At 42.0% G+C, this 12,264-nt stretch overlaps 1 pseudogene; it reads left to right on the top strand.

The window, feature by feature from the left end:
* Positions 1–9,694, top strand: part of LOC137535075 (uncharacterized) — a 65,188-nt pseudogene extending 55,494 nt beyond the window's left edge.
* The last annotated feature ends 2,570 nt before the right edge of the window (positions 9,695–12,264 follow it).

The following is a 12,264-nucleotide window of genomic DNA, read 5'->3' as shown; positions in this document are numbered from 1 at the left end:
CAAGCAGCTCCCTAAAGAAACAATCAAAACCCGTCCCCTGAGTAAATTAACACCGGAGAGGATAACTGCCAACCTGGATTTTACAAATCTGCTCCACAGCCAAATGGACCCAAACACTCTAGTAACCCAGTACAACACCACGATACATGAAACACTTGACAGTATTGCCCCATGGCGCACCAAATCAGCAACCAAAAAGCAGAAAGCTAATTGGTTTGACAAAACCATCATGGATCTAAAAAAGAAAGGGCGCAGACTAGAAAGACAGTGGCGTAAATCAGGGACTGAGGAGCACAAATCTAGCCTAGTTCAACACCTCAGACAATACCAACAAGCAATAACCAAGAAAAAAATCAGACTTTATCTCGCACAAAATATCTACAGCCAACAACAGAGCTGCTCAACTCTTCCACACAGTGGAATCACTCTGCAATCCTTCCTGCCTAAAAGCCCCAACCACATTCTCCAGGGAAAGGTGTGAAGAATTCTCTGCCTTCTTCACAAACAAGGTGTCTACCATCCGTGCCAGCATTACACCAACTACATCAATTGACCACTGGACGTTGCATATGCCTACTACCGTACCACCATGGCAAGTCTTTGACACTCTGAGTGTAGAAGATTTTGGAATTCTCATTCAAAGTCTCCGCCCCACTACCTGCGACCTGGATCCTGGCCCAACTGGATCCTTAATGCAGTGCCCAGAGCTGATCAGGCCAGCACTTCACAAAATCACTCAGTGCTCCTTGCAAAGTGGTCTTTTCCCAGAAGAACTAAAGAAAGCAATCATAAAACCCCTCCTGAAGAAACCATCACTAGATCCTGATTCTGTAACCAACTACAGACCTGTGGCGAACTTACCATTCCTATCAAAAGTTATCGAGAAAGCAGTCGCCAACCAGCTAGAAGCCAGGCTTACAGATAACAACATCTTTGATACTTTTCAGTCAGGATTCAGGAAAAGGCACAGCACTGAAACAGCATTAGTCCGAGTAATGAATGATCTACTTACTGCAAGGGACAAGGGTGATTGCTCAATTCTGATTCTTCTTGACTTGTCAGCAGCATTTGATACTGTGGATCATGAAATTCTTATCCAGCGACTGAAGAATTACTGTGGCCTAAGGGGTACTGTTCTTAGATGGTTTCAGACCTTCCTATCTGGCAGGACACAGCAAGTATGTCTGGGCACACATTACTCTAATCCAGTGCCACTTGCCTATGGAGTTCCACAGGGTTCTGTACTATCACCATTACTCTTTGCAGCCTATATGCTCCCACTGGGCAAAATAATCCAGAACTATGGCCTAGGATACCATTGTTATGCAGATGACACACAACTGTATCTGTCCTTCAAGCCTGGCACCCAAGACCCATCAGCATCCATAAATGCGTGTCTAGTGGATTTACAAAAGTGGATGAACACCAGCTGGCTGAGGCTGAACGATGAACAAAACAGAGGTGTTGGTGGTAGGAGGTCCACACATGATGGATAAAGTTCAAAACGCTCACCACCTCAAACTAGCAATTGGGGGAGATACTGTACAGTATAAAGACTCTGTGCGAAACCTTGGGGTGATCCTGGATGGAAATCTAAAACTCAGACAGCAGGTATCAGCTGTCGTCAAGTCTTCCTTCTTCCATCTAAGAAATATAGCGAAAATCAAACACCTTATCCCAGCTGAAGACCTACCTGCCCTGGTTCACGCATTTGTATCCTCCCGCCTAGACTACTGCAACGCCCTGTTCATCGGATCTACAGATAAGGCTCTGCGCCCCTTACAGCTAGTACAGAATGCTGCAGCCAGACTCCTAGCCAATGCCCCCCGCAGCTCACACATCACCCCAGTACTGCAAACTCTTCACTGGTTGCCAGTAAAATGGAGAATCAATTTTAAGATCTGCCTGCTGACATTCAAGGCTCTACACCACATGGGACCCAAATACATAGCGGATCTATTGGAACTTTATGCCCCTTCACGCACCCTCCGCTCTGCCAACAAGATGAAGCTGGTTATTCCCAGGATACACTTAACATTTGGTGCTCGGGCCTTTTCCTACGCAGCCCCTACTCTATGGAACTCACTTCCACAATCAGTACGAGAGGCTCCTTCTCTGGACAGCTTTAAAAAAAGGCTAAAAACTCACCTCTTTTCCCGAGCCTTTGAGACTGCATAATGCAGGGTCACAGCGCTTTGAGTCCCCAGGGAGAAAAGCGCTATATAAATATTATTGTTATTGTTGTTGTTATAATCTGCTATCCCTTAGACGTTCCCTTGGAGGTTCCTTTCGTCATCTTTAATGTCTAGTTTGTATAAAGTGTTTTATTTATTACTGAATGTAGGTACACATTTTATATGCAAAATATGAATCTGAACCAGGAACATACTTATTTTTAAAATGGTAGTTTTAGGAACGTGCTACAATAAACAGTGCGCAAAATGATATGCAAAATATAATTATGTATTAAACCATCAACAAGGTTTTCCTGACAAAATGACAAAGGTCTAGTAGTGTAGATCAACAGATATTTTGGGTTTTTTGTCCCTTTAGGCGGGATCAAACTCTCCATATAATGAATTAAAATTATTATTTGGCTTCCTCACATTAAATGTACTGTACCTGTAACACCTTTCCTGTGTCTGAAGCCTGGCACCATGATACTTGTCTTTATATTAATTGTGGGTTAGTGTCCTCACTTCTGCCCTTCCATTTTTCATTTTGGAGACAGTGGGAGACAGCGGGGCGGCAAGAGGCGACAGGGCGCGTGCGCCCTTGAGAGCATGGCGCCCTGAGTGACCGCACAGGTTGCTCATAGCAAAGGCCGGCCATGCCTCCCAGATTGCCCTGTATTTGGCTCCATCCATCTTCCCATCAACTCTGACCAGCTCCCCTGTCCCTGCTGAAGAGAAGCACCCCCTGAGCATGATGCTGCCACCACCATATTTGACAGTGGGGATGGTGTGTTCTGAGTGATGTGCAATGTTGGTTTTCCGCCACACATAGCATTTTGCATTTCGGCCAAAAAGTTCCATTTTGGTCTCATCTGACCAGAGCACCTTCTTCCACATGGTTGCTGTGTCCCCCACATGGCTTGTGGCAAACTGCAAACAGGATTTCCTATGCTTTTCTGTTCACAATTGCTTTCTTCTTGCCCCTCTTCCATAAAGGCCAACTTTGTGCAGTGCACGACTAATAGTTGTCCTATGGACAGATTCCCCCACCTGAGCTGTAGATCTCTGCAGCTCCTCCAGAGTCACCATGGGCCTCTTGACTGCATTTCTGATCAGCGCTGTCCTTGTTCGGCCTGTGAGTTTAGGTGCACGGCCTTGTCTTGGTAGGTTTACAGTTGTGCCATACTCCTACCATTTCTGAATGATCGCTTGAACAGTGCTCCGTGGGATGTTCAAAGCTTTGGAAATCTTTTTGTAGCCTAAGCCTGCTTTAAATTTCTCAATAACTTTATCCCTGACCTGTCTGGTGTGTTCTTTGGACTTCATGGTGTTGTTGCTCCCAATATTCTCTTAGACAACCTCTGAGGCCGTCACAGAGCAGCTGTATTTGTACTGACATTAGATTACACACAGGCGCACTCTATTTAGTCATTAGCACTCATCAGGCAATGTCTACGGGCAACTGACTGCACTCAGACCAAGGGGGGCTGAATAATTATGCACACCCCACTTTGCAGTTATTGATTTGTAAAAAATGTTTGGAATCATGTATGATTTCCGTTCCACTTCTCACATGTACACCACTTTGTATTGGTCTTTCGCATGGAATTCCAATAAAACTGATTCATGTTTGTGGCAGCAATGTGACAAAATGTGGAAAACTTCAAGGGGGCGAATACTTTTGCAAGCCACTGTATTTTGAAGGTGTGTGTGGGGGGGCTACCTGCACTAGGGGGGGCTCGCTGGCTACCTAGAACAGGGGGAGCACATACTCCTTACCTACACGGGGGGGGGGGCACTTATTGGCTACCTATAAGAGTGGGTCGCACTTTCTACCTACCTGCTCCATACTTCAAAGTTCACACTGCTAAGGAGGTTAAATTACATTACAACCCTTGCAACATCTGTACTGATCTTCTGTCATTAAGGTTTTATAAATCACTAAAGCAGAACAAGTATACACAGTTCAATCAAGTGTCCTGACTCAGGCTTGCATTCACTGGCCTATTCAAAATGTGTGATTCAGAAGTATTTGTGGCCAAAAGATCAGCATGATTGCATGCCATAGGTGATTTCTGTTGACTGTTATTTTTCTTGCTCATCTCAGGTGTGATGTCAGCACTATGAATTAATTATGGCTCTTGGCACTATAAGTTCTCATCTGAAGTAATCGTGAGACACAAAGCAGAGCTTTTTTGGAATAGTTACTGTAACTGTTTTCAAAAGAGAGATAAAATGCTATCCCTTCAAGGACACCCACGCTGAAAAGGAAACATTAAAGGAATACTATCGATGTATGCATTTATTTTTAAATGCTGTATGTTGTAGCACACATTAGAACAAGTACTAGGAGCAATTTGATTCCTCACACAGCTGTTCCTCTCAGCTGTAAAATCCTCCGTCAGTTTTGGCGTCAGTGTTGGATACAAATGTATCTAAAAACTGAGGGCTCCCAGAGGGCTAAGACCATGTCTGCACAGGGGAGTTGCTATCAACTCCTCAGTTTATAGTTTAATTATCACCTTGCTGAAAGAATCTTATTGATATGGTGGTAAGGGGTTAAAGATTCTAGCAATGTGTGTTTATTATCTTTGCTTCTCTTGACTGATAAAGATACTAATAATGCTAATTGTAAACAGTGGTCTGCCCCTCTCAGCAGCTTGTAAAGTGGATGCAGCCTGGAGTGCATCACCACAAGCAGGCAGCCAGTCTGAGTGTAAACACAGACTATTGTTATAGCTAGTTATATTCCAGCAATATTACAGCTCATTTAGTTACCTGTTACCACCTCAGATCAGCCTATTTCTCCTCATGTCTGCTGCATGCTGTGAGTGACACAGTGAAATACATTTGTGAGCTGTGTGACAGAGTAACCAAGCAGCTCAGGGTGACCCAAACTACTAGGAGCTGTGTGAGAAATTAATTTTTAAGCAGGGATAGCAAGAGAGAGACCTGGGTGAATAAATAAAGTGCACCTAGCACTAGTGGTAATGTGTACACTAATATAGAGTATTTAAAAAAAAGTCGTTTCAATCGATAGTATTCCTTTAACCTGTACTTACCCGGGGCTTCTACCAACCCCTAGTATTCTATGTGGTCCCTGGTAGTGGTTCCTTTACCCTCCAGTGTGCTGCTACCCCCTCTGAAAGATCACCGACCATAGCTGTGGTCACCGGCGTCTGCACATGCGTGGTTGCACATGCACACTAACAACGCTCTTGATCGCACTCCCATGACTGGGAGCTTTTTAATTTAAATTGTGCAAGCACTGAATGCTCCCAGCAGCAGGAGCATGATCAAGAGAGCAAAGAGGGTCTGGAACAAACCCCAATTAAGTACAGGTTAACATTACCTTCAGCGTGTCCTTTAAGAAGAGAATAAATCTTCTGTAGATGGTGAATGACTGCCTCTCCTGAACAGCTGCACATTTGTACATAGGGTTTTCAGCAATGCTAACCTGGACATCTGTGTATTCAGTCTGTTTTCTTGTTTTAAAATGTTTTGTTCAAGTGATGTACTTTGAACTATGGTGAGTACAATTATCCCTATGGAGGAATACTCTTTTGTGGAGCTTTTAAATGAGATACGCCATTGAGACAAAAATGGTCTCTCTTCTTTTTCCTCTTTTTTGTTAATATGATCAAAGTGAGAAATTTTATGAGCCATCATTTGCCTAAGTTATTAAACAAAAACTTAATCTATACTAATTGCTTCTGAACCGCCATTGGCATACATCTAAAACAAGATTTGGACAATCTGACAAATACATCTTCGTTTTGGAAGCATTACTGTGCAGTCAGTATAATTTATGGGGCAATTTGCATGGCGTAAGGTAAAGTATTTGCTGCAGTGACAATGTGCATAACTTAGATCATGCTGGAGTCAGCTTTAGCAGATATTTTCAAACATCTGTCTTGCAGAAGCAGATATATGTTGGCATAAACTCACCCTAAGGTTTTGCATTCATAATCATTATTATGTATCTGAAAACAGTGGCTCTGGATGTGAGATCCTGGAGGAAAAAGCATAATTATTATCAAATAAATATGTTGCTGTGCAGCATAGGATACATCTTTGATTTGTAGAAGAAAAATAAAAAACAAAGAGTAAAAACCAATATTTGTTGTATAATGATAAACAAAAATAAGTCTTACTGATTATTTGTTAAAAAAATGCTACAATTTAACTTCTTGAACTGATGACTAGAAAGAGTGTAGTTAGCACAAGATAGCAGTTAGAGAGCAGCTATTGTGTCATGAAAGTAAGATTCGCCTTCTATCACTGTGGCAGCTGTTGGAAATTGCTTACAGTGGTATTGTCAACCATAAAATCAAATTCCATTTACCCACTGTTCTGTGTTTATTATGAAGTCTACAACCTAACCCTGCATTGTAAGCATTCCAATATAATCATTAATTTTTCTGCTGTAATAAATCTTATCTCAGTCAGCCTGGCTCTATTTGGTACATTGCTTAGCAGAGGGAAGCCTGTTATCTTCCCTCCCACATTCCTGCTCTTCACTGATTGGCTGAGAGCAGTTCAGTGTGACACAAGGCTGAGGAGGGCCATACACCTCACCCCTCTGCACAAGCTGCTAAAATAGAATCTATGCTGTGCTCACATGTGTTTACAAGCTAGATAGGACAGTGCAGTTTCTAGGAGTAAAAAAAAGTGAGGGGGAAATGACATTAGGATTGGCTTCAGTCAGAGTCAGTAAATGTGGACAGATCAACACACACATGTTATGTAAATAGAACAAATATCTATATACATATCTATCTATCTATCTATCTATCTATCTATCTATCTATCTATCTATCTATCTATATATATATATATATATATATATATATGTATGTATGTTGTTGTTTTTTCTGGGATAGCATAGCTGTCCCTGCTGCTTTCAAATGAAATCTAAATCAACAGAACAGAAACAGAAAACCACTAGTGAAAAAACGCATTCAGGCTAGTGCTGGCTAGTTGAGCTGTGCCCTACATTTCTCCCCCATCAGTTTTTGCTTTCTGTAGATTGTAGAGAATGAGGCCTACACTTTAGCAGTGGGTTTTAGTTATGAAGCAAAGGCTTTGCACAACTTCTATTTCAAGCATTCCTGGCCCCCATAGACTTGTGGCACATGTGTCATGGCTCAGTAGGTAAAAACTGGTACAGTAGTGAAATGTTTTCTCCCCTACAGAACTTAAAAATAAGTAAAACCTTAAAAGGGCTGTCTGGCCTAAGAGCCCAGTTGCTGTTACAAACTTTGCATCCTTAATTTCTGTGCCACTGGCAGTGCCCCATTCTCATATAGTCCTAAATGCAAGGCTTATTTCAGTCAAACTGACCATTTTCCCATATTAAGATGGCATTTCTATGGTGTAACATTTTAGTGTTCTACAATATGCTCATTTGACTAACTTTTGTTCCAACAATGACCAGCAAAACCATACTGCAGAAAATGTAAGTTAAAATACATTTAGAAAGAACAACCACCATGTACCATTGTGGCTTAATTTGTGTTAATTAAAAATTAACAAAGCATTGTTGTATGTTGTTTTACTACTGGAGTTAGATTTAAAGCAGAACTGTAAATAGATTAAAAGCAAACTGTTTCACTTACCAGGGGCTTCTGCAAGCCTCCAGCAGCCATCCTGTCCTCGACGAGCCTCCGTTCTCCCATCACCACTCCGTTCCTCGTCTTGCAAGTTGAGGCCAGCGCAGTCCTGCCAAGCGTATCTTTTCTACACGTTCCCGTCTACAATTGCGCTATTGCAGACTGGAACGCAAAGAGAGGATACGGACTGGCACGGCACAGGATGGCTGCTGGAGGCTTGCAGAAGCCCCAGGTAAGTGAAACAGTTTGTTTTTTATCTTTTTACAGTTCCGCTTTACAATGTACCCAAGGCAATATGTGACATTATGAGACGTGTATGCACAGTACAAAACATTAATAAAAGAAAAAAGAGAAAAGAAAACTGGCACCAGTATGCGGCAGGGATGGAACGGTCACAAGTGGGCTTACCTGCAGCGTGCACTGGTATGCCACAGCGTCTTGATTACAAAAAGAGAAGAGTGGGCACTGCTGCATAAAATCCCTTTATTGTGGCCGGGTTACAGAAGGTCCTTCTGTAACCCGGCCACAATAAAGGGGTTTTATGCAGCAGTGCCCACTCTTCTCTTTTTGTAATCACAAAACATTAATAACCAGGCTGTTTTACTTGCTTTATATTGCTGCCCGAAATAGTTAATTTCTAGGCATGAAAGTGACAGCTTCTGTCTTGTCGGTACCTTGTCGGGAATATAGTAAACATCACTAACAAGCAAATTACAGCTATAAAGTTTTCCTGACAGAATACAACTTCTGAGAGAAGGGAGAGATAAAATACATGAACTATTGACCTTTTTGTAACTCTGGGACACTTAATAGGCTGCCACTGATTAGATACAGTAAAACATGTAACCTACTTTTAAATCTTTAAAAATCTTTAAAGGGATACTTAAAAAAAGTCATTTTTAGGAGTAGGAGGATAAATATAATTATTTATCCCCTCAGTTTATTTTTACCTTGGGTTCCCTTTAAATACTTTTAAAACCTGCTAAGCACCAGTTATTTTTTTTTACAACTACAATATTATTCAAAAAAAGAAGAGACTGGCTTGGCAAGCACTTCAGGATAAAAAGCTGTCACCACTTTATTCACACATTGATAGGCTTCAAAGTCACTGCTATGCATCAAGCACCTTGTGACGATACACTCTGATCCTCAGACCATGAAGTTCAAAACATGCCCAATATTCAGCATAAACAAAGCAGATTGCAAAGCACATAACATGCAGGGAGCGTGAACTTTTGCAGTGCAGGCTATACTTGCGTGACCCCTATGGTGGCAGGTGTGGAACTGGATGAAAGCACAGATGCTCAGGGATTCTCCAGGGTGACTGCCCTTACAGCCGTTTCGCCCTAACTATCCGTGGGCCTCATCAGAGGGGCGGTGTCGCACTATCTGGGTCCCGGTGTTGTGGTGGCTCCTCCGGCTTCTACGTCCGGTATCGGCGCATCGTGGGTTGCTGGTGTGTCGCGCCGGCGTCTTCCGCCTTTAAGGCGTCACGCCGTCACGTTCTCCTCCTCCCTTCTGCCCACGTCCTTCCGCCTTACGCGTGCGCTCCACGGTTGCCAAGCTACCGTTCCGCGCCAGTGTGTGGGAAGAAAAACTAGCGCCTGCTACCATCTTGTGGCCAAGATGCAAACTGCATCTTGAACAAAGAAAAAAGCGCCAAGGAGAGCATCAGTGCTTTCATCAGCCAGATCCAGGAAGAACGAGCGTGGAAACCAAAGTGGCAAGAGAAGGTGCAAAGAGGTCCTTATTAAGACTATCACCCCTTAACACTAATCATCTACTCATTCCAATAATATTAACTGTAAAAAGACAAGACTTTTTATCAACTATCGCATCTAAAGGCTCCATATTCTATTATAATTCGTAAATTTACACCATTTGTTCCATAAATATAGATTAATTTAGAGTTAATTTAAAGTTAAACACTACACCAGGTACAAAAAGTGAGTGGCATTACATACGACTAAAAATCGGACCATGATAAAAAAGAGGCCAATCAATCATTTTTCACTTCATTAATCTCCATAACCAAGACCAGACTGAAAGGAAAGAGAGGGAGGAAGGAGAAAGAAGTTGTTTTCACACTCTGGGGGATGGAAAAAAGGGGGGGGGGAGAAGAAAAAAGGAGGACTAGAGGGAAGGGAGGAGGGAGAAGGCTTAGATCTCAATAAGTATCTCAACACTGTCAATTATAAATCCAAATTACAACTTATTATAGAAAACACGTCAGGTCGTTCCGCTCATTGAGTCCAAGAGGACCCAAGGCTTCAGTTATGCTGATCAACCATGCCTCCCTCTGTAACAAAATATTTTCCCTATCTCCCCCTCTACTATTTAGGGGAATATGCAGTAGACCTAAACCTCTCATTTCTGAGGTCCTCCCTCCATGAAACTCATTCATATGTTCAATTAGTCGTGGACAACCTTCTTTTGAACTAACCGACTTAACGTGTTCTCTAATTCGTCTCCGTAAATTACGGGTTGTCATACCTATATAGTACCGATTACAACTACATATGATCGCGTAAACCACAAATTCCGTTCTGCATGTAATCAAGGACTTAATTTTCCAATCAATAGGGCCTAACCGTACCCTATCACATCTTGCCATATTAGGACAAGCCACACAATGACCACATGGCCTGGAGCCTTTATATCTCATATTGTCTAACCAAGTACCCTGACTAACATTCCGAAATTCACTCTGTGTGATTCTACTTCCAATTGTTTCACTCCTCCTAAACGTAATCAAGGGACTCTGTTTTTTATCTTGAGAAATCTCTCTATCATCTTTCAAAATTGGCCAATGTCTCAAAATAATCTCTTTAATTCTTTTGTGCATCGGGTTATAATCAAATACGAACGGAAATCTGTCTCTATTCTTTTTCCTTGTCTTATAATTGAGCAATCCCAATCGATCCAACTTAGAAGCTTTCTCAAATGCCTGCTGAATATTTAACTCCTGGTAACCTCGGGCTAAAAGTCTCGCTTTTAACTCCATAGCTTGTTCTACAAATTTGGAGTACTCTGAATTATTCCTACGTAACCTTACAAACTGGCTATATGGAATAGCCTCGACTGTATGTCTCGGATGATAACTCTCTACATGCAGAACTGAATTGGTGGCCGTCGGTTTTCTAAATCCCTCCGTCACCACTCTGTGATTTTCAACAACCAATCGCAAATCCAAAAAGGTGATTTCGTGTCCTCCCCATTCACTTGTGAAAGACAATTCAAATGCATTATCTTGAATAAATTCTACAAACTCTAAAAACTTGTCCCTGGTCGATCCCCAGACGACCAAAATGTCATCCACATACCTCTTCCACACCCCCAGATATTGTCTGAATGGATTTCGGGAACTATAAATATATTCTTCTTCCCAAAGGGAAAGGTACAGATTTGCGAGGACAGGGGCCACAGGGGTCCCCATCGCTGTCCCCGTCACTTGCTGAAACCACTCCCCCCCAAATTTAAAGGCATTAGAACTTAATACCCACTTGAGACATTCTCCAATAAAGGAGACATAACCACAATCCTTATGTTTTCTTCCTAAAATTTCTTCAACTACCATAACTCCTTTCTCCTGTGGAATACTACCGTATAAATTCACTACATCAATACTTGCCAAACTGTACTCGTCACCTAACTCCCACTCTTCTACTAATTTTAATACTGCAGTTGAATCCTTCAAATAAGAAGGAATTTCCTCTAAGAAGGGTCTGAGGGTGTGGTCGAGGAATTTGGAAAGGGGCTCAGTCACTGAGCCCCTTCCAGACACAATTGGTCGCCCCGGGGGATCGACCAGGGACTTATGGATTTTTGGCAAGAAATACCACACGGGATGCCGTGGGTATTCTACAAACAATTGTTCACCTAATTTTTGACTCAAGAAATTTCTAGTGACACCTTTTCTAAGCAATGTGCGCAGCCCATCCTGGAATTTCTTGGTAGGGTTAGTTTTTAATTTCAAATAAGAATCCTTATCTAGCAATTGACGGTGGGCTTCTTTAACATAATATTCCCGGCTCATGGCCACTATATTCCCCCCCTTGTCTGCTTTTTTAATAATAAGGTCTTGTCTAGATTTTAACCATTTTAATGCCTTAGCTTCTTTCTCATTTAAATTTGATGAAACTCCAGGATAGATCTGAGCTTTCACATCCCTTAACACTGCCTCATGAAAAATATCGACTGGGGACCCTGGTGGAAGAGGGAAAGGAGTTTTTGATTTAATATGAAAAGGTTCTTTTGCATCTTCATTATCTTCCTCTGGCTTAAAGGTCATGCTAATGTCCCCCCTATCCGTTTCTTCAAGCAGATCACAAAGATCCTTCAATACAGCTGAGTCACTTTCTTGCACTTTTAAAGTAAATCCCAAATTTCTCGAGATGCCATGACCTAACGGATTAGGAATTATACTGGCAGATTCTCCCTGTATTTTACTAAACACCCGATCAATTTGAATTTTCCTT

Source organism: Hyperolius riggenbachi, chromosome 1, assembly GCF_040937935.1.
Source record: "Hyperolius riggenbachi isolate aHypRig1 chromosome 1, aHypRig1.pri, whole genome shotgun sequence".
Classification (NCBI taxonomy): domain Eukaryota; kingdom Metazoa; phylum Chordata; class Amphibia; order Anura; family Hyperoliidae; genus Hyperolius; species Hyperolius riggenbachi.
Note: the sequence above shows the minus strand (reverse complement) of the source record. Positions and strands in the feature narration are given on the sequence as shown.